Below are 22,659 nucleotides of genomic sequence, written 5' to 3' on the forward strand. Positions count from 1 at the left end.
CATGCCTCGCTTCTCTAGCTATTAAATGGAGTCAACACATGGACTTCAAAGGCCAACTTACTAACCCTAGCCTCACTTGAATTTTCCGGATTGAATGTTAGGATGATCCAGTCAGATGTGGACTCTCCTCAGGACAAGCTACAGGGAGCTGGAATGTCAGTTAGGGTCCCAGCAGGAAACAGACGGCACGCTCAGGACAGGTGGCTGAAGAGACTTCACGGATGGGCCATTTGCAGGGGTGTGGGTCGACCTACAAAGGATGCCAAAACACCCTGGGGCTAAGAGCGGCGCTGTGCGGGATTCCCAGCCTCAGGACTGAAAAGACAGACAGGAGAAGCGGTTCCCAGATCCGCTGAGGCCTGTCATCACAGCACCCATGGAGGGATGCAGCCACTGCCCAGCCTGGTGTGAGGGATGGGGAGCAAATAGCCCAGGCTCACTCCCCCCACCTTGTCAACTCCCGCTGGGCCTGCCTTTGGCTGAGCCCAGCAGGAAATGAGGGCAAAGAAGCCCAGCTGGTGCGATCCATGAAGGGCAGAGGGCAGGGTGAAGAGGGGTAGAGTGGATCCAAGGAGCAAACAGATTACCCAGCAGAGATGGGTAAACGGCCCCAGAGTCCCCCCAAAAGGACAGATCCCAAGATAGACACCCGTGGTATACGCATCTCCTTCGGCATCATGTCAAGATGCATAACTATTAACCATGACTATGCATGCAAAGGCACATGGTCAACCATCAAGGATATGAGGGGGGACCCCCAAAACCCAGGGATTTTATTTATTTAAACACTGTGTATTTATTCTTACATGTTTAAACTTCAGCCACCTTCAAAATACTCTCTATTTGATAAAACAGACCTATTGAGACTTTTTTCTACTGCTCAAAACAGATTTTGAACTCATCAGTTTTGAGGCCTTTTAGTGCTCCTGCCGTTTTTTGTTTCACCCCTTCCACATTAGCACCATATTTCCCTTTAAGGACTTTTTTCAGTTGAGGAACCAAAAAAAAGTTGCTCAGGTTGAGATTGAGTGAATAGAGAGGGTGGGGCAGTGGGGTCATGCAGTTTTTGGTCAAAAACTGCTGAACACTCAGTACAGTGTGGGCAGGTGCACTCATAAATCACCCATCATGAAATGGGCAATTGCACTGCAAGGATCTTCAGAAAAAATTCACTGAAGCTGAACACCATATCTCACCACACCACCAGCTGGTACACTGATGGGTTCCTAGGACACTCACAAAGTAGGGGAAACCTGTACTACAAGGGGCCTACCCTCCAGAAGACACTTCCTATTTTTTGGTGTCCCCCATAGTATGTATTTCTATTATTATTATTTTTACCATTATTATTATTATTTAAAAAGGACTTAAGCAGTTTCACAGCCATTGGATGTCAGGGGCAGAGCAAATAAAACAATTCAGCAACTGTTAAGATGCAGAGGGTGTTTATCAGGCTGCCTCCACCCTGTGCTGCATTTGGCTCCATCTGTAACACTCAGTGGCCTCCCTGGAAATTCCAACAGCCTAAGTTAAGCTACGGTCACTCTGCCTGCTCGCTGTTGATTTTCTTCTCTCCCCAACCCCTGCAGGTGGAATGTCAGCCGAGTGGCAGGGAGCCTGCTCACCAAGGGGCTGGATGATTGCTTTGGAAACCCATCCCTCTACTGGAATTTAATAAAAACCACCCACCAGACACAGGGTGGGGGCATTTGCTCTTTAAATAATGCTTTTCTTTAGGGAAAAAAAATATCTATCTGTGCCAGTAAAAGAAAGAAGAGAAAGAATCTAGTTATACAAAAATGGAAGAAAAAATGTTTTTAATTTGTAACTTCACTAATTTCATTCCCTTGCTCCAGATTCTTTGATGACTATCGTTGCTGGGGGAGCTGGGGGAGTCTCAATGCTTGAGACTGAGCTCTGCCCCGCTTTTTCTACCAAACTCACGTCACCCTCCTTCAATTACTCTTCTTCCATCAAAGTGACTGAGTCAGAGGATATTTTCTGGGCAGTTCCAGGTGTGTTCCCACACACTGCTTCAGACCAGTGGTTCTCAACCCAGGGCAATTTGCCAATTTCATTTTCCAATATCAGCAGACATTTTTGCTTGTCACAACTGGGCTGGGGGGCGGTTGCTACTGGTAACAGTGGGTAGAGTCTAGAGATATCGCTAAACATCCTACAGTGTACAGGACAGCTTGCCACCACAAGGGGTTAGGCAACCCTAAATGTCGTTAATGCCAAGGTTCAGAAACACTGGTCAAGACTATGCCTGGATGTCCTTTCACTGCTCATACCGAAATCCCACCCATTCACAGGCATCTAGACGCATGCTGTCCAACAGAGTAACCACTCGCCACCGAACCGGGGAAACACACCTAGTCCCAAATCGCGTAAGTGTCAGACACTCGTAGGATCTCCAAGACGTAGTGCGAAAAATGGAATGTTAAATGTCTCATTAATCATTTTTACACTGATCACATGTTAATACAATAATATTTTAGATATTCTGGGTTAAGTAAAAATATTATTAAAATTAATTCTACCTGTTTATTTCCACGTCATCAATGCAGCTGCTTAAAAATGTTAAATTACATATATAGCTGAACTGTATTTCTATCAGCACTGGCCTAGACCAGAGATTGGCCAAACAGTGAATATTTTAAGCTTTGGGGGCCATGTATTGTCTGTCATATATTTCCTATTTCTCCTTTTCTTCCTCTCCCTTCTCCTCCTCCTTCAACCTTTTATTTATTTTTCTATTTTTATTTTTTTATCCTCACCTGAGGACATTTGTTTTCATTGCTTTGAGAGAAATAGGAAGGAAGAAGAGAGGGAGAGAGGAAAACATTGATTGGCTGCCCCCCTCCCAGGATGGACAGGGGATCATATGTGCCCCAACTGGGGATCAAACCTGTAACCTAGGTAGGTATGTGCCCTGGCCCAGAATCGAACCTGTAACTGAAAGGTTATGTTTCAACCAACTGAGCCACACTGGCTAGGGCCTGCTCCTTCAAACTTTAAAAATATAAAAACATTTCTCAGCTCTGGGGTTGTACAAAAACAGGCCTTGTTTTAGATTTGGCCTATGGGCCAACCCATGGAGACCAATGAGCTACAGAAGTATCCTTCTTTCCTGTTTTTTTCACAGTAAATTGGACTTTGCCACATCCTTCCTCCTATAAATTCTAGCGTCTGCATCTCAGTCCTTTCCCAACCTATTGGCTCCTGGAGAGTTGGTACTACCTTTCCCAAATATAGATCCTCACACCACGCATGGCACAACCAGGGAGTGAGGCTTCCAACTATAGCTAGTTCCAGTGACCTCCATGACTTTTCATCATCCTTAGCTCTAAGTGGGGCGAATGGTAGACCCCAACTCAGGGAGTGAGCACGAGGATGGATGGAATAACAGACAGAGCACTTGGCACTTTGCTGTGAGTTGCTGTGCTTCTCATTATTATCATTGTTATTTTTCTATGAGTATTATAATTATTCAAACTGAAAAGCCGAAGTTATACAAATGAGAGAAATATCAAAATGATTCTTGTTATTTTTCTAGTTGTCACAATTATGTTTTTAAAACCCAAGTATTTATGAATTGAATTATAAAGTCTATAGAATTATGGTGTACTGCTTCCAAAAATCTGATTGTTTTTCCAGGGAGTTACACACACGCATGGATTGTGTATATGTTGGCAGCTCAGAATTAGAGTATTTTTTTTAAGTTCTAAATTCCTCTCAAATGGGAACGAAGTGTTCTCCTGACCCTGCATACACTCCATATTACTGTCGACATCTGCAACTAATTGATGATCTATAAGTCAAAACTGTGACCAATGCAGAAAACCTTTCACAAAGCTTGCCTGGATTTGACTGACCCTTCCTAATGTATTTCAGATTAAGACTGAAACAAGCCACCTTTTAACTGTTCAACCGAGTATCAGACAGTAGCAGTGCCTATTTATCAAACATTAAATAATAACATGATCAGATAACATGTTTACCAGTGAAAATCTAATTTAGAGCATTTTAGACATTTCATTTGGATTTTTTTAAACGCAGATATTTTTGAAAGGTATAGAGAAGACTATGTTGACAACATGCAATTTGATTCATTAAAGTAACTCTTTGAGTCGACAAACCAAATCATGGCCATCCGAATATCTTTGTAGTAAAGGAACAACACTTGAAGAGACCACAGGAAGAGGCGACAGTGTTTTCGCAGTAAAGAATTTGGGCGCCGGAACAGACAGACCTGAGTCTGTGTCCTGGCCCTGCCATTTACTGTTTGGAGGGTGCTGGGCAATTACTCAACCTCCCTAAGCCTCAGTCCTTATCTTTGAAATGGGGATCACAGAAGCTTCCTTGTAAGGGAATTCTTGGGAGGGTTAGATGTGATTCACGGAAAGAGAAGGGTCTGGCACGCTGCACTCTCTCTGCTTCAGACATTAGGAACAAAGAGGGAGCACAATGCAGAGTCTAGACAAATAACAATACCATTTTTACATTAAATTATGTAAAGGTGGTGGCTTAGCAGCCTGCTTGTGAGTTTACTAACTGGCCTACCGGGTGTGCTTCAACCGAACGCTTAAATAAATCTCTGCTCTACTCACACGGGAGCCAACTACGTAGACTCCCGTGTGAGCAGCAGCGTGAGGCAAGTCAACAACCACATTCCGACCCGGGGCTCATACACAGCTATTTGCTTTCTTGGCCCAGCACCTCAGCTCTGGTGCCAGTCCTCCCAGCTGCCAGTCACGGCTACCTGTCACCAGATTCTAGTTTCATTCCCTCCGAAGAAGGATGGCTTATCTCCTTGAGATCCGCCCAGTGCAGAGCCTACACCTCTGACAGACCACCCTGACCTGCTCTCCAAACTGGGTACGATCTACCTAGCTATTTTCATGGAACGTGGTAAAGTCAAGCAAAGAAACAGAAACTTCATTCCCAAAGTACAATTCCGTCCACGTATGATCCATGTAACTCCCCGCGCAGGTTTGGTGTGATAGGTGTGTCTGTATCGCTAAAGCATCGGCAGCCTGAGGATGATGGCTAGTCTTCAGCTTCTTTCCACTGACAGCTCCCGCACGTCTCCAGCTCCAGGTCAGGCAGCTGTGTAACTGCAGACGTTTTCATCCACACTTCGGGGAGCTGTCCTCCCACAGCTGAAGTCATGGGTGGCCCGGGCCAGCCCCGCATCCATGATCAGCGTAGGATGTGACCACGAGGCAATCGAACATCAGTGGTGGCACCCTCGCTTGTCCTCCAGCCACAGCATGGCCTGCAGCGGGGGAGGGAAACGCGACTACTGACTCAGGGCTCTCAAGGTGCTTAGGCAAGGCGGTCAGGGATTTGGGGGCATTGCCTCATTTAACCCACTGCAAACTTTGGGATAAGTCGCTCTTCTACCCATTTAACAGCTGAGGAAGTTGAGGTTCAGGGAGGTTAAATTGCCTTCCTGAGGTCCTGCAGAACTTAAGTGGCAGAGCCCAAACCAAGTCTGACCGATGTGTTCACGGTCAGACAGCAGCAGCAGCAGGCCAGGAGAAGGTGTGCCAAAACTGCCCCTGGACGGCCACCTGTGTCAGGGTCACCATGACTGGGCCTTTGTTCCAATGCTGAATGCACTTACACACGCACACTGCAGGGTGCCAGAGGAACATGGCTGTTCTGTTCCGCTCTGAGTTAGAGCACCGGCATCCTCTGCTCTCCTCGAATTCATTCTGGGCCGAGAGCTGGCCAGGCCTCAGAGACCCAGGGCCGTCCATCACTCACATCTCAGGTTTGCTCCTCAGAGAGCTGGAGTTGACCACAACTGCCTTGGCTCGGTTCCACTGTGAGGGAGTCACAAAACTGGCATTTAAGTCCGGAGCGGAAAAAACACCCCAAGCTTGTTCGTTTTTCTGACAGGTGCTGGAGCCCATGAAAGGTCAGATTCCAGCTTGCAGTCACATCCTGGCTTAGCCGGCTCTAGGCACACAAAGGCCTGTCTGTCTTGCCCCAGCGCAGGGAGTGGGGACCCAGGCCAAGGGCTTAAAATGGCTGCCTGATGGCCCGCGCCCGCTGATCCGTTCCTTCACGGGCATTGGCCCCAATGAAGCATTGGGAAGCCCAGCTGCCAAGGATGTGTGAAACAGGCAGAATGAAGAAGAATGCAGGCTTTTTTCTGATTTGTAATTGCAAGAGATATTAGCCCCCCGGCAGCCCATGAATCCATGCCCTGACATCCAGCCTGCTGTGGCTCATTTGTAAAAACCCTGGGACGCTTCTGTTTCATGTTCAAAGCCTGGCTGGGCTGTAAAATTGAGTGAGAGCTGTCCCTCCAAGCCCCCCAGCAAGGATGTTGGGAAATGAAGGAATTTGTTCTCTTCCTTACTGATGCATCAGGGGTAGCTTAGAATTGCGGTGTTATTGGAACAGAGGGTGTGTGTTTAAATGCACGTAGACACAGGCTTTCAACTGGGAACATTTGTTTTTGCAGCCTTTATGAAAACATCCCCCAATTCAAAATGGCTCCAAGGACCCACAGTCCTGTGTTTCCAGTTCCCCATCAGCAGCTGTAGGCAGAGGGTCTTTTAACAGCTCTAACTTCCTCAAGAAACCCTCACTGTCAGCTCTCCTGCCTTCTGTGGCCTCGCCCCCCCCATAACTCTCCGCCAAACCAGGAGGCTGATGGGCAGCCGAAAGGTAGGGCGGCTACTGCACGTCACCCTTGTAAGGAATCATGGGAGATCTTGATCTTATAAGAACTTTCGTTAAATGTTTCTGTTAAATAACAAGCGCAGGGTACCAATAAATTTTTTTATAAAAGGGTGGGATAATCAACTTGCTTATAGAATAAAAAACAGTTGTTTTGAAATCCTTTTCCCCACCAGTTGAGACTCTCACCTTGACAAAATTCTCCGTAAAAGAAACTTCCATAGACTGGAGATCAAGGTCTGGTCTCTGGTCCTGGCTGTGCCACGTTGTTCTTCTGGGTTAAAATGTGTTCGGACCCAGGCGACAAGGCAGCCCTAGCAGCGCCGGGAGTGCCAGCAAGAGACCGACTGCAAAGCTCTTCCTTTGCCCACCTTGTGTCCTAGATGTGTTCCCCAAAGCCCTGTCCCTGCCACATTCAGTTGTGAAGGTTCCATCCTATAAACTCTACCAATGGTTTGGGTCAATGAACGTGTGCTAGCAGCCCCTGTGAAAAAGGTAAGGTATCCCTGGGCCTGTCCTGCAGCCTCTGTAACTGCGTCTGTCTCCCACTGAGGAGGAGACACAATCCTACTGAGCACACTGATGGTCACACCCCCTATGTTTACACATTGTGCTAAGAGCTTTATTGTCACGGTCTCAGGGTTTCCCCACTACTCTGTGAAGTAGATGTGGTTTATTCTGTTTTGTAGAAAAGGAGCCTGAGGTTCAGAGAGGGCCCCTGGCATGGTGGAGCCAGCAGATAAGCCCACATAAGTCTGACACCAAACTTCATGCTCTTAGCCACCATTGTGCAGTGGCTATTAGGAATAAATAATCCCCAATAATCTTTTAAAAATGAATAGAAGGAAACACTTTGGTTAAAACAACTATCACTTCATTGAATGTTCAGCACGTGCTGGGCACTGCAAAAGCTTTGTGTGAGCAAATCTTACACACACTCCTGCCTGGGTACTATTTCCCTGCTTCGAATGCCTGTGCTTTGATAGACATAAGAGGCGAAGCAAAAGCCTGAGCTTGACCCTAGAGTTAGAGGACCTGGTCCATGCAGCTGGACTCAAATTGGCAACATTCAAACAAGTTATTGCTCCATTGCTGTTATTTATTATTATCAGAAATAATAACTGTGGCACTTACCGAGCATGGAATACCACATGCTTTAGGGTCCCCTTCCTGCTAGGACTGTGATCCTGATTTGGGAAGGGGGGTGGTGCCAGTTTTCAAAAAATGGAATTCCTGTGATTTCTCAGACTGCCTGGGACTCCATGCATGTGCATGTGTGTGCACAAGCATGTGTGTGTTTGCACACACCCACTATGTGTGTCTGTCACACTGCAGGGAGCTTTTCTTCATTTAAACAGCCAATTAAAACCCACTTTGGCACTTAATGCATGGCGCTGCTTCTCGGCACTCAGCTGGCTTCCCAGCAGGCCTTTAATTTGATAAAGAGCTTCTAATAACGACTAACAGAGCCCCAGTAAGTTAATTAAACCTTGTCCTTTATTTTGCTTTCAAGGTGTGCCCTCCTTGTAAAAGGCCCAAGGTTTGAGCTTGCAAATGACCTTAGACAATATTCCATGCTTCAATGAGAAAAGTATGTCTGTCATGTCCTGGCAAGTTACACTTAAAGTCTCAATTTCAGCATCATGTCAGGCTTTAACGGAGGCCAGAAGCAGATGGAAAAAACCTCTGCACCCAATTGTATGGAAGCCAGAGCTAGCAATGGGAGATGAGTTTCCTCTGAGAGTATAATGCTGAAAGACGACCTGGCTGTCATAGCAAACTCCATTTATCCCATTTCTTTAAAGTAATCTGAGAGTCCAGATGGGTTGTATAAACAGAAGAGGAGGTTCCTGGGAGTTCACTAGCTTAATGAAGCCCGTATGTTTAACTCATGTAATAAGTATTTAATCATGCTGATGAAATTCATTTAAACCTCAGCCACACACGCTGTGGCCGAAGCCCTGATAATGCCTTACCTCACTGTGCTAGCAGTCCTGGAGATAGGTGAGACAGAAACTTGGTGACATTTCACATGGTAAATGGCTTTGGGAGGTGGAGCAGGCTGGGGAGACAATGAGTCGTGAGAAACTGACTTGTGGTCCACTGCATCTGAGCTCCGGAAGTTCTATTCTGCGTCTGCCCATGGTGAGGTGCTAAAGGCTGGCTGATAACTTACGTGTCCTCTCTTCTTAATTTCTGAGTGACCCATGCAGAGAAGATACATCCTTTGGGAAGCTTTCTGCTGCTAGTAACAAAAGCTTTACTCAACCAGATGATAGCATCTGGAATTCTTCCGAATGCAAGTAAATAGAAGTCCTGATACACAGTGCTGTCAGACCAGGTTAATTCAGCAGCTTCGTTGCATCACCAAGGACCCAAGTCCTCTCCCTGTCTCTGTTCTGCAGCCCGCGATGTGCTCAGTTGTCTACAGGCCAGCTGCCCTCATGACCAAAGTCACTGCCAGTACCACATTGCAGTGCAATACGGGTTCCTGCAGTCCAGTCATGCCCCGTGGAAAAAGAGCCGCCACTCGTTCCTTCATTGACAGAGAACTTTTCTTAAAGTGCCTAATCCCATCCCAGAATGTTTTTTGCTCACAGGCCAAATACTGACAGAGGATGGGGTCACCACGATTGACTTAGACTATTGACCCCAAGGTGCAGATCCAGGGCAATGTCAGACTGGAGGCAGCGCACAGCAGCCTGCAAGAGCTGAAGGTTGTGCATCTCTCCCCACCCTTCACTTAGTGCCCTCATGTTGGCAGCTCAAAATTGGCCATAATGAGCATATTTGCACCACGAAAACTGGCAAATACTACACACATGGCTTTCTTTTCCTGAAGAGCCAGTTGGTAAATATTTACCAGTACATCACTACAACAGAGGAGCCTTCCTTAAGGCTGGATACCAAAACAAAACTGAGATTCTTTTAGCTACAAAAAGAAAATAGGGAAATGGACTCAGAATGAACAATCGATAATACGTGTACAAGAAAGGCTCAGTCGTCCACTCATTCTCTCCGGAAAACACGGCACTTGGAGGCTGAGCAAGATTGAAACGCCTTATAAAAGCGTGGGGAGAACCCAAAGTGGCTTATATGCTAAAAGAATCTGCTCAAGTAAGAAGCACTTGTTTTGTTGGCTGGCCTCGTCTTTCTGCTGCAACTGAAAAGATCCTCTAGAAAGGTCTTAGTTTCCTTTTAACTAAAGTGGTTCTCCACACAGTCACCTAGGAAAACCTGCTAAAACGGTGGATTCCTGGACAGGGTCCCCAGTAATCTGGTTCAGTGGGCTTGGTGTGGGGACCAGGAAGCTACACTTTTAACAGGTATTGCCTTCCACCCCTCAGTGATTCTGATGCAAGTTGTCTGAAAAGCATTTTCATGAAGCAAAAGAAAATCTTACCCTTGGTAGTCTAACTCAGAGGTTGGCAAACAACGGCCCACAGACAGAAAGGTTTTTATATTTTTAATGGTTTTTAAAAAGCAAAAGAAGAATACTTTTTGGTGATGTTAAAATCATGTCAAATTCAAATTTTAGTGTCCATAATAAAGTTTTACTAGAACTCAGTCACACATTGTTTGTGTGTTGCCTGGGGCTGCCTTCGTGCTACGTAAAGCAGAGCTGAGTAGTTACCATGGAGATTGTATGGCCCACAAGGCCTAAAATGTTCACAATGTGGCCCTTTACAGAAAAAGTTTGCCAAGTCCTGGCCTAACGCATTCCATTTAAATGAAGAACCAGTGGGATGGAAGAGACTTTGTCTGTCAGTCCCCTCCTGGAAGGGTTCCCATCTGGTTTAAGTGGAAGCCACCAGCCACATCAAAGTCTGGGAATCTGCCTGCAGCTCCATTTCCTTTGGCTCGAAGAGGAGCAACAGTGGCCAGGTGTCTCTTCCTTTGACTGTTAGAGAGCCCTAGATGGTGTGGAGGGCAGGTAGCAGTGTCTTTCTTAGTAATATGCTCTACCACATACAAAATCATGGCCATTACCCACGGGGCCTCTATACACCACTTTGTTTGTCTGTGGTCGGAACAGTGGGGAGTAGATACGAACATATCTGACATGTGACCTCTGCCCTCCTGCAGCTTGCACGCTAGCTGGGAAGAAAATAGAGATCCTCCAGGCAGGGCAAAACCCAGCAGTGGGTCCATTGCAGGGGCTTTTCTCACACAGTGGCAAAAATGTATTCAACCATTAGCCACCCCAGGTCAGGGCCTTAAGAAGTCAGTGTCCCCCATGAAAGAGGGACCCACAAAAAAGAGCTTCCAGGACCACCAGTCTTTGACCAGCGATTCTAGAAAGTATTGTTCAATGAATATTTGTTGTCAGAATGTCCATGATGAGCAGGACACAGAATGTGAAGCCAAGTACGATGGGAACTCAGACGAGGGGGCTGAACAGGGATCAAGGAAGGACACACAGAGAAAATGATATTTGAGAAGGTCTTAAAGGGGAGGACATAGCATTGGACAAAAGACGCAGAAGCAAGACAGTACAGGATGGGTGAAAAGAACTGTGCGTCTCCTGGCGGGGTTGGGCTAGGGTGGCTGGGCCGAAAGGGCCCGCTGGGTCACAGTGCAGAAGGCCCTGATGCCAGTCAGAAACTGGCATTTTAGTTCCATGGAGAGTGGGGAAGAGTTTTTAATGTAACTTTTACACGGAGGTGTAACACAGACAAACAGGGGCGCCAATCACAAGTGAACTTTCACGAAGTGAGCACATCCAGCACCGGAGAGATGAGTAGTTCTTCTCCCTACAGTTCCTCATCCTGGAGGAAGTCACCCCGTCCTGGTGGATAGTGAATGGTAACAACAATCATCCTGACTTACATTTCTACAGAACGTGATGATTTACCAACCATAGGTACATGTAGTACTTAAGTCTCCAAAATTATGCGATGGGTATTAGCACTACTGTCCTGGTTTTATAAAGGCATAAAGCAATACGGTCCTGTGAGGATTAAGTAGAAGAATTTAAACGCTACCCTTTGCATCCTCACTTCATTAATGGGGCAGTCATTAAAATGACATGGCGGATACATGTTTTTTCACATAGGAATGTGGTTGAAATATGTTATGGAGTTAAAAATAGGCTACAGGACAGTCATATCGTGTATCATGTATGGAAACTATCACAAGGCAGTAGAATACACTAGTCAGATCACCTGTGTTCAAACCCTGGCTCTGACACTAACTGGCTATGTGATTGCTATGGACTGAGTATTTGTTCCTCCCCAAATTCATGCACTGAAGCCATAATCCCTAATGCAACAGTATTTGGAGGTGGGGGTCTTTGGCAGACCTTGTCATTAGGATTATGCGAGGTCATGAGGGTGAGGCCGTCATGAGGAAATTAATGCTTTTACAAAGAAAAAGATATATGAGTGCTCCCCCTCTCTGGTGAGAGGATTTGGTAAGAAGGCAGCCATCTGCAGACCAAGAAGTGGGTTCTCACCAGATCTACCAGCACCTTGCTCTTGGACTTCCCAGCCTCCAGAACTATAAGAAATAAATATTTGCTGTTTAAGCCACATAGTCCATGACATTGGTGTTATAGCAGCTGGAGCTGATTAAGACAGGACCTTGGGTGAGTCATGCAGATTCTGAAAGCCTCACTTTTCCCATCTTCAAAATAAGTATAATAAGAATATATACTTCATCTGGCTTCCACCAAGACTAAATGAGAAAGTCCATGTGTGGTAGGCAGAATAACAGTGCCCCGGAAATGTTCAGGTCCTTGGGATCTTGCTGTCAAAGCCTCATCCACACCACATAAATCCGGGTGGGACTGAGGGGTGTGTTCTGAGCCCCCCAGGAGCAGAGGAGCCGTCGCAGCTGCTGGCTGCTCAGAATCGCTCTGGGAGTCAGAGGGGCGCATCATGCTTGAACTGCTTTACCTGAACAGTCTCGATTTCACTGTTATTTGTAATTTTGACTCATTTACCGAGTACTCCTTAAATCCGAATTCTCCATAACCTTCATGGAAAAAGGCAGTATAATTGACTTATTAAACACAAAAGCATTGGGGTCTTGGTTCTCCCAGTTGTTGGTCATATGACCTTCAAAAACTAGCTTCTCATGAAGCTCAGTTTCCTCATCTGCAAAAATTGGAAAACAATGCATTCCTNATCACTCTGGGAGTCAGAGGGGTGCGTCATGCTTGAACTGCTTTACCTGAACAGTCTCGATTTCACTGTTATTTGTAATTTTGACTCATTTACCTAGTACTCCTTAAATCCGAATTCTCCATAACCTTCATGGAAAAAGGCAGTATAATTGACTTATTAAACACAAAAGCATTGGGGTCTTGGTTCTCCCAGTTGTTGGTCATATGACCTTCAAAAACTAGCTTCTCATGAAGCTCAGTTTCCTCATCTGCAAAAATTGGAAAACAATGCATTCCTGATAGCTTGTTGAGAGGATTCAATGAGATGATATAAAGTACTTAGAACAGTGCCTGACAGGGTAAGTGGTAGCTTCATGAGAACATGGTAGCATCGTTACTAATTAATTACCCACAAAATGCCATCACTAGACAGCAGGGGCACCTGAAACACTCCACGCCCCGTGAGGCCTCAAAGCATCTCAGAGTCTCCAGGGCACACTTGTGCTTAGCTCTGCTGATGGGAGAGGCACAGGCAGGCCGGTGGAGGCCACAAAAGCCACCGGACACCAGAGGAATGGCAGCCACATGCAGCAGTCTTGGCAAAGTCAAAGAACCAGCCCTGGCCTTGCTGAAACCTGACTTGTCCTACTGCTGGCCGCCACATTTGGAGCTGAAACCCAATCAGCCTTGCTCGGGTCAGTTCTCCTGAGCAGAATGCAGAGGGGCTGCTGCAGGGTGAGGGTGGGGATCATGGTGCTGGATGGTCTACCCTTCCTCCCCACCAGTGCACAGCAGAGGGGAAGGGGCCTCACCTCATAGGGTGGTTACGCATTGCTTTTTCATATACGCCAGCAACCTGTGGTTTTTCATATACGCCAGCAACTTGGTAAATGCTCAAGTGCCCCTGTGGACACAGTCTGCCAAGGGACTCTGGCTTCCAACGCTGGCGAGGTTGGGAGAAACTTCTCTAACCTCCCTTCTACTCTGTCTTGGCTGTGCTTCTGCTATGCCCCAGAACCTGAGGACACCACTGCCCTAATGGGGCACAAGAGTAATGTGGGGCATCTGAGGACAATGGAGAGAGGCAGATGCCATTTCCTTTCCTCTCTTTGCTGTCCTGCAGCAAAGGGATGATTTTGGAAAAAGTTCATGGCCAGTTCATCGTCCAGCACAAGCACAGCAGGTTCCAGGCACTCGCTGCTTGGTGGCGGCACAAAGAGGGCAGCTTTCATGACTGTTCTACTCTTATGGAAGGAAGCCCCGCCCCCCTGAATTTTCACACCAAGAAATCCAGCTAAGATTTATGGGTTCTTATAGAAGGAAAAAAGGGAGACCGGAGGGAAAGACAGAGGAAGAGAAAAACTTGATCTCATAGTCTTGATATAGACCTGCTATATATAGATGGGCAGCAGATCCTGGCAACCCACCAAGCCATAGCGAGAGCGTGATGGCTGGTGCTGTGGTTCAAGCACCAAATAAAGAGCCAAGGGTGCCAGCAAAATGGCCACTGACCAACAGCCATAATTCCCTCAGAGCAGGTGCAGAGGGGAGATGGACAAATGGAGCCTCTTTGTCTTTGTCATCACACCCATCATGCCCATGGCAGTGTGAAACCCATTTGTCCTGATAAGAGGGAACAGAAAGAAGAGAAGGAAAAAGATGACTGACTCACTCTGGACCCATAAATCATCAGAACAGGGAGACCTTGCCCGGTGAAGTTGGAGGTTCTACCTGGCACCACCCTGATGGTGAGTCCAGGTGTCGTAAATCACCAGGGCTCCACCAACCACAGCCCTGCCCCCTGGCCTGGTGCAAAGGTGGTGGTTATTTTGCTGGCACTGGGACAGGTGTCTGCCTGCCCATGGATGCAGGCCCATTCTGTGTTTTTCCTTGGATGTCATGGGGAGAGGAGCAGAATGGGTCGCTGTCCTGGGAACTTGGCCTGGTGGCCTGGCAGAGATGGAATGTCCTTGGCCAGCTCGTTGTGAGCAGTCAGAGACGGTCAGGAGATGAGTCTCATGATCAAATGACTTAGGCTTGCTGGAGCATTTTCCCCAGGTTTCAGAATCATCTGAGGTCACCGGACTGTCCTTGCTGTCCTTGTTGGGTCCCTCAGGTAGCTCTCTGAGTTTCAGTGGTTCAGCTTGTACTGAATTTATTTAGTTTGGGTGCGCTTGGCCAAGAGGTAGATGAGTCAAAGTAGACTTAATAGTTTACCTTGTTGTCCCATCCATCAAGGAAGGGCTGTACACAAAACAGGACAGAGTGCCAATTAAGAGTTGCCCCCACTCTCTACTACTGCAGGGAGCTACATTAGCCCTGTCCCCCACTCTTCACCACCATCAGAATTACATCCAAGCCCTGGCTGGTGTAGCTCAGTGGATTGAGTGCGGGCCTGTGAACCAGAGGATCTCAGTTCAATTCCCAGTCAGGGCACATGCCTGGGTTGCAGGCCAGTTCCCTGCAGGCCAATTCCCAGCAGGGAACACACGAAAGGCAACCATACACTGATGTTTCTCTCCCTCTCTCCTTCCTCTCTAAAGATAAATAAATAAATAAAAACTTTTTTTAAAAAGACAAATGCTTTATAAATTTTTTTTTTAAAAAAGAGTCTTGGCTGGTATAGCTCAGTGGATTGAGCACGGGCCTGTGAACCAGAGGATTGCGGTTCGATTCCCAGTCAGGGCACATGCCTGGGTTGCAGGCCACTTCCTGGCAGGGGACACACGATACATTGTGTGTCCTCGGCAGAGGCAACCATACATTGATATTTCTCTCCCTCTCTCCTTCCCTTTCCCTCTAAAGATAAATTAAAAAAAAAAAAAAGAATTACATCCATGCTCAGACACCTGCCATGGCCCTTCCAGCTGGCAAACACTTAATGCTACAAGGTCCTATTCTAATGTCCTGTCTTCTAGGAAGCCTTCCATGACATCTCTCCAACCTGACACCACCAAATACTGGAGAACCAACAAGAGCCCTTCTTTCCTTCATTTGCTTAATAAATGATTATTAAGCTCTGTCTACATGCCAGATGCTGTCAATACAGGAGAAAATACTGCAGGTGCAATCTCTTCCCTCGTCACCTTACTCTGTTATGGATTAGAGAGACAGTAACTATAAGTAAGATGAATTGGGGGGATATGAATACTGACCGGATATTTGATGACATTAAATAATTATTGGTAATTTTTGCATTTGCTAATAATGTTATGTTCATGTTTACAGAATAGTCTGTCTTTTGAAGATGAAAAATTTTTAAGTAATAAATACATAAGATGGTTGCACTTGATGAAGGCTTTAAAGGAAATAAACAAGAAGCTGAGGGCAAATAATGAGATTTAAAGTGGAGACGTCACCACACATGGGGTGATGGAAGAAGGCCTCTGAGAAAATGATGCTCAGTGGAAGCTGGAAGATGAAGTGGAGCAGCACGTAATACGGAGGAAGAGCGCTCCAGGCAGAGGCTCACCGGACTGAGAGCAGGCAGGCCTGGGTCTCGGGGGGCTGGTAGTCAAGGGGAGAAGTTGAGCACGGCCCTTGCTCCGGGACCTTTGATCATTTGGATTTTCACCCTATTTTGGCAGGTGTTCTGTTGTATTATTCCCATTGGTTTACTTCCCTACTTTTAAGCTGAGTATGAGTCCTTCAAGGTCAGGATTGTGTTTTGTTCATGATTTTGTCTTTGGCACGTGCCCATTTAGTGAATGGCGGATGAATGAAATGGCAGCAGTCGGCCCCTGACCACCCTAGCAGATTCGTACCTGTCTGTCCTCTCCTTTTTGCCTCCCCTTTCAAAAGTGATTAAGAAGCCCTTGTTGGCTCCTCTTGTTGGAGGAATGGGATGCAGAGCCAAGTGGCCAGAGTACCTGACCTGGCCTTTGTCCTGAGATAACCCTGGCACCTGAGATGTAAAGTCCCCAGGCTGGAACTGCTGCAGGCTCTGGGTGTCTTGCCAGTTGCAGGCGACGCCAAGAAGTCTCAGTAAGACTGAGTACCTTTTAGGGACTCATTTATGTGTCTTGAATATATGCCTAAAACTCATGACCACTTCCTGCCCATTATTTGGGAATTGCTACCATGTACAATATCTGATAAAAACAAAGTGAGTAGTATGTGCTGGCAAGCACATGATGCAATCTGTGACAATAAACATGGAACATGTGTGCACTTTTCTATTACAACCCTGCACATGTTTCCCTGTCGGGCACAGAGATGCCCTTGCCTTCCCAGAGCTTACAGTCTGGGGAGAGAGAAAAAACAGACCTGTAAGCAAGTATATGCTAGAAAATCTTTTCATTGGTATGACGTGGGCATCAGCTTGGTTTGGAGATAAGGTGACCAATTTGACCTGGGCAGGAAAAGGGAAACTAGGGGGCACTGGGAAGGTTTTCACTGAGAGAAAAAAAGAGAACATGTTGACCCAACAGATGTGCAAGGGCCCTTCAAGTAGAGGGAGCAGTATGAGCAAAGAGGCAAAGAGGTCAGAAAGGGAATATTATATTAGCTGTACGTATATCTGGCAAGGCTCAAGAGTGGAGCCTGGGGGAGAGTAGAGGTGGACACTGTAGCATTACAGAGGGATTTGTGTGCTGGGCTGAGGAGCTGGGACTTGATCCTGGTGGCACAGGGAGCCCCTGAAGAGCTTTAAGTAGGAGAGGGGGTAGACAAGTCATATTTACCCTGGAAAAAGACTGCCAGGGGGCAGTGTGGAGATCAACCCAGGGGTCAGGAATCAATCCAGGCACAAGTGAGAGCTGTCATGAGGTAGTAGCCAAGGGCTAAAATAGAGGGAGGATTCTGGAAGTGTGAAGGAGTCAGAATCACTAAAACTGAATGCTGCTTTGGGGGTGGGGGAGCACTTCTCTCAGGGGTGGATGACAGTACGTTTCATGCAGGTAGAATATAGAGAGAGGAGTACATTTCACAGGGAACTCATCCTATTTTAAACAGCTTGAGTTTGAGATACTCAGAACCAGAACCAGACCCAGACTTGGGCTACTGGGTCCCTGCCCAGGGCCCCACACTTTGGGAAACCATTCTAGCCCTCCCTGAGTGACTCCACTTTCCGTGAGGCAAGGAGAAGCCTGTGGGACCAAGGAACTCCGCCCACCTAAATCCAGTGATGTCTCCTTCTAGACCTGCTCCAGATAACTGGAACGTTGGAATCCCCTGCCCAAATAGTCCCAGCCTATGACCTCTTCCCGGGTCCATCCTCTTAAGGGTGGCCAATGTGCACACTGATGCTCCCAGGCAATGACCAAGTGGCAGTCAATTGGTGGGGTGCAGAGATACAGCCTGGATGTGAGTGGCCCACACACATACTTGTGTGTAAGCACACATGTGTGGGACAAGGGGAGGCATTTGGAAGAGAAACAGTCTGTATTTACCTCCCACCAATATTGAGGACATACCTGGAGGTAACCCATAGGCTATTTTCTTAGTATTCTCAAATCTTCTCTTTTCTAGACTAGTTACAATATCAGTAACCCCCCACCTCCACCCAAGTTGCTCTGACTCAGTTTCCATACCTGCCCCCACCCCCATCATCCTGGTTACCCTTTTATGGAATTGACTGTACATTTTGCATTTTAGGAATTCAGATAACTGCTTCATAGAACATGGATTCAGTTACATACCCCCAATTCCCCAAAGCATTGATGGATACAGATAGGCACAGCTCAGTGACTATGTCAGTAGGGTGGGAGGGGGAAAGGTTTGAATGCTACCTGGGGAAAGGTTTGAAGCTGTGAAGCTGTAATTCAGAGAAGCAGATAATGAGCAAAGAACAGAGAGGAAGGAAAACTGAGTGTAAGCATTTCATATACCTATGAAATGGCTCCAGGAAAGCCAAAGACACACCCAAAATTCCTACAGATAACACTGAAGACAAAGGCAGGGTCCACATCTCTCCCAAGCCTGTGCCCCTCACCCAGGCTCCTTCAAGGAGTCTTCCTTTTGTCTCTTCATACACACCAGTGGGTCTCCCTCCCTCTTCCCCTCTGCTCCAATTATAATGCAGAATCTCCTCCAAGGGAGCAACAGCCATCTGGATTATCTTTTCTGTGTCTGGCCACCTCGTCATCTCATCATCTTTTTAATAATCTCATCTGAAAACACGTCCTTTCTTGCTTGCCTCTTAACTTCTCCCTCCTCCAGCACTTTCTTCTTTCTTTCTCTCTTGGAAACATTATTATTACCTTACAGAACACTGGGGGATCGACTGCCTAAAAAGCATTCACTGTAAAGTAAGCACACATGGCTGTTTCGGAATTATCCAGACCTAGTCCAGCTGTGCAACATCTCAAGTCCAGCTGCTGACCTGTGCACAGCCCAACAGCTTCATGATGCAGGGACAGGCTTCAGTGCTACCCTGTTACTGGTCAGGAGCTTCTTGAACTCAGTTCGCCTTAGATCACTGTGATGAATCAGGCGTAGCCCTGGTAGATCATCCCAGCCTAGTCTCCTGGCAAAGCAAGCAGGAGCACCACCAGCCTGAGGGGGGAACAGATATTAATTCCAGGACATCGGGAGCTGCCTGACATCTGTGTCCCCACGGTGTTTCATAAGCCCCAACAGCTCCTCACCATTGTTCCAGGGAAGTGTGGTTCCTCTCGCTTCCCCACCCCATTGCTTCCCTGGAATTGAACACTCTCTCCCCATTTTGAATCTTGTCCCAGACGAAGGAGGGGAAATGACTGCACGTATCAAAACAGTCAAGTATGGCCTGAAAGAAAAGGTGCTCAATCTGCATTTCACAAGAGCCCTCTGCAATTCCTTGGAATTAGCTTGTTTTGCGCTCCTATCGGGTGGGGAGAGCCCAGGATCACTCTGTCAACAGCTCTATCTACAGCAGAACCCTGGGCGGGCCCAGCCTTCACCCCGGCCTCTGTGCCTGCACTGCTCACTGACCCTGAGGCTCAGCTGTGAGCATCAATCACCTGCTTCCAGAACTCATCATTCAGCAGCTGCAGGGCCTCGGCTATTTTTATCCGCCCAGGAAGCCAGTGGCCAAGGACGTGCTGGGCTACCTTCACGGGAGGTGTTGCTGCAGAAATGAGCTGTGGGTTGTCAGGGCAGCTGAGCCTCTGCCTCAAGGTTAAATCCAAAGTGCCTGACCTGGAACGGGAGAGCACTTGATCTTCCTCTACTGTGCAATAGTGAAAGCACCCAGAGGCTTATGCTGGGGAAGCAGATGTTCCAAGGAGGAACAAAGCCCAGGGACACTGTGTGAGAACTTGGTGTGGGAGGGAGCAAAAGATCTGGTGTACGTGAGTGTGAATGCGCCTGGGCTTCTCCTCCCCAAACAGGGATACCAGAAATCACCACATACTGAGCAACTGGCTTCAATCACCTGCACATCCCAGCCAAGGAATGCCCATCCTGCTGTGTTCTCACTAACAACCAGCACTTAAAGGGCACTTGCTATGTACCAGGCCGCCTGCAGATCCAGGGTCTGCTGTGAGATTGTCCAGAGTCTAGAGAGGCCAAATCAAACAGAGCATCCATAAACCCACGAGGGCCCCTTGCTTCCCAGGCTGTCTGTCACCCCAGTTTCTTTGCCTGGCCTGAGTTTACAACCATCTTCCTGTTTGGTTCCCAGGGGAGCAACTGGTGTGGCGTAAGAGCAGGTGACGCAAAGCATTTATATTTGTAAAGGTCCATCTGATACTCTACACAAGTTCCTTCAGCATAATTCTCTGAGGTCAGTCAGTATTTTTAGTGTGTTTAAAAATAGTGTGGACAGCCAGAGCCTTGGCTGCTTGTGCACACGCGTGCTTTGCTCACAAAGTGGGAAAAGCAGAACTTACCATACACGTCCAACCGGAGTGAAGGGTGGGAGAAGTCTCAGATTCCGTGGCTCTCTCATCTTCAGAAAGGAAAGACAGGGATCTGGAAAGGAAGGAAGAGCTGTAAGACACTGCTTGTATATGCTCCCATGGCTTTAGGAGGGGGAAAGGAGACCCATGAAGTGGTCTTCGGAAGGAATGGGAGGATGCGGTAGCCAATGCCCTTGATCCTGTCCAAACTCCAATGAGGGAGAAGGAAATGAGTGTGATGGGTCCAGAGACCCAGTTTCCTGCTGAGCTGGGGAGAAGGCTGCTGTGCCCAAAGCCATCCAGGTCTGTTGAGGAGTAGCTGGGAGGAATGGCTGAGGACAGCATAGCCAAGGTGGTATGAGAACTACCCCAGGGAATATTGTATCTCCAGAGCAAGAGGCGGGGTGAGGACCCGCTAGGATTACAGGAGCCCATGGGCATCCTTTCCTGGGTAGGGAGGCAGGACTAGAGGTACTGAGAGGTTTGTTCACTGACTGACCCCAGGGCCCTGGAGTCTAGCCAGGCCAAGAACTCCCTCAGTGCCCCAGGCTCCATGTGGCTATGACTGACCAGACACTTTACTGCCCTGAAATAGTCTCTCCCACAGCCAATGCCAAATTAGCAAATCGTTTAAAGAATAAGTCACTTGACACACTCACTTAAAGCTGGGAGTGTACAATTTACATAACCTCTCTAAAGGACAACTTGGCAATTAGTATTGGACCTTAAAATATTCACACCCCTTGAGCTAATCACTTTTGCTTTATATATTTCCCCAAAGCGAAGAATGCTCAACAATAGTGGATAGTGAAATGACTGCATCTATTTAATGAAATACTGTGTTGTTACATATTTAATGATATGGGGAAGTACTAAAAATGTAACACTCAATTTAAAAGGGCAGAATATAAAGACCGTTTATAGCATATGATCTCAGGATTTTTATTATTGCCACAGAAGAAAAGGTCCTGTTTAAGAAAATTCTTCCGTCAGTCCCCTGTATTAGAAGGGAGACCTTTGAAGATCCGGCATTGACAGGTGCAAACAACTGAAGTTTGGGGCAGTGGTGGGGAGGAGGAGCTGGGAGGTGTGAGTCTGAGACTGCAGGCTGCAGTGAGGAGTCAGAGAAACTCCACACGGGGGGTGCGGGGGTGGGCAGGCACACGGGCACCGAGCTGCCTGCTGTGCCGTTGTTCCAGGGTGCTCCTAGGACCACAAGCTGATGCTCAACTCTGTCCCCACCTGAAATTTTCAGTAAAGTCCATTTCATCAATTCATCAATACATGCTTTGTGTGGGTGGACATTTGGGGTGGAAAGCCAGAGAAAGACCAATCTACGTAAGTTCCTGAGATGCAGAACAGCACAGCTAAAATGGCTGTGGACATCGGTGCTCGGAGGCAGAGGTGATCCTGAGGGCATCGGGCCCCCTTGAATTTACAGAATCACTGGGGAAGATGTTGCCTTTCTGGAGAGTGTGCAACACGGTCGAGCCTCTCAGGGGATGCAAGAGGCTGGGAGATCCTGGCCGTGCCTGACTGGCATGTAAATATACATACGCACATCTGCACATAGGACCAAAGAAGCAGGGCCAGGATTTCAACAGCGATTATTGCTCCTGGGTACTGGGATTATGATATTTGTTTTTCTTTTTATATGGCTTAGGATTTTCCAACTCTTTTACAATAGTATATTTTATAATTCAAAAACAATAAATGTAAGTATAAATCACTGGCATTCCCTGTGGCATGTGGAGAGTTCTGAGTGTCTGTGGGTGCTCCGCCTCTGGTCTGATGAGAAGCCTGGTGGGCCCAGATGTCCCCACGGACGCAGTCTGCTTGTATAACCCGGGCAGCACCGGTGGCCGGGGGCCCTGTCCACTCACTAACACACCAGAGACCTCAGGGAGCCCCCGAGCTGGAGCTCTGGGACTTGCTGGACAGGTCCCACTCTGGTCTGCAGCCCAGAGCGTTCTGCAGCTCTCATTATCGGTCCCATGAAAGGGACCCTATTTCCTGGCAAATGGAGGTGCAGTC

Source organism: Sturnira hondurensis, unplaced genomic scaffold, assembly GCF_014824575.4.
Source record: "Sturnira hondurensis isolate 20B ecotype Veracruz unplaced genomic scaffold, ASM1482457v3 Scaffold0021143, whole genome shotgun sequence".
NCBI classification, from domain to species: Eukaryota; Metazoa; Chordata; class Mammalia; order Chiroptera; family Phyllostomidae; genus Sturnira; species Sturnira hondurensis.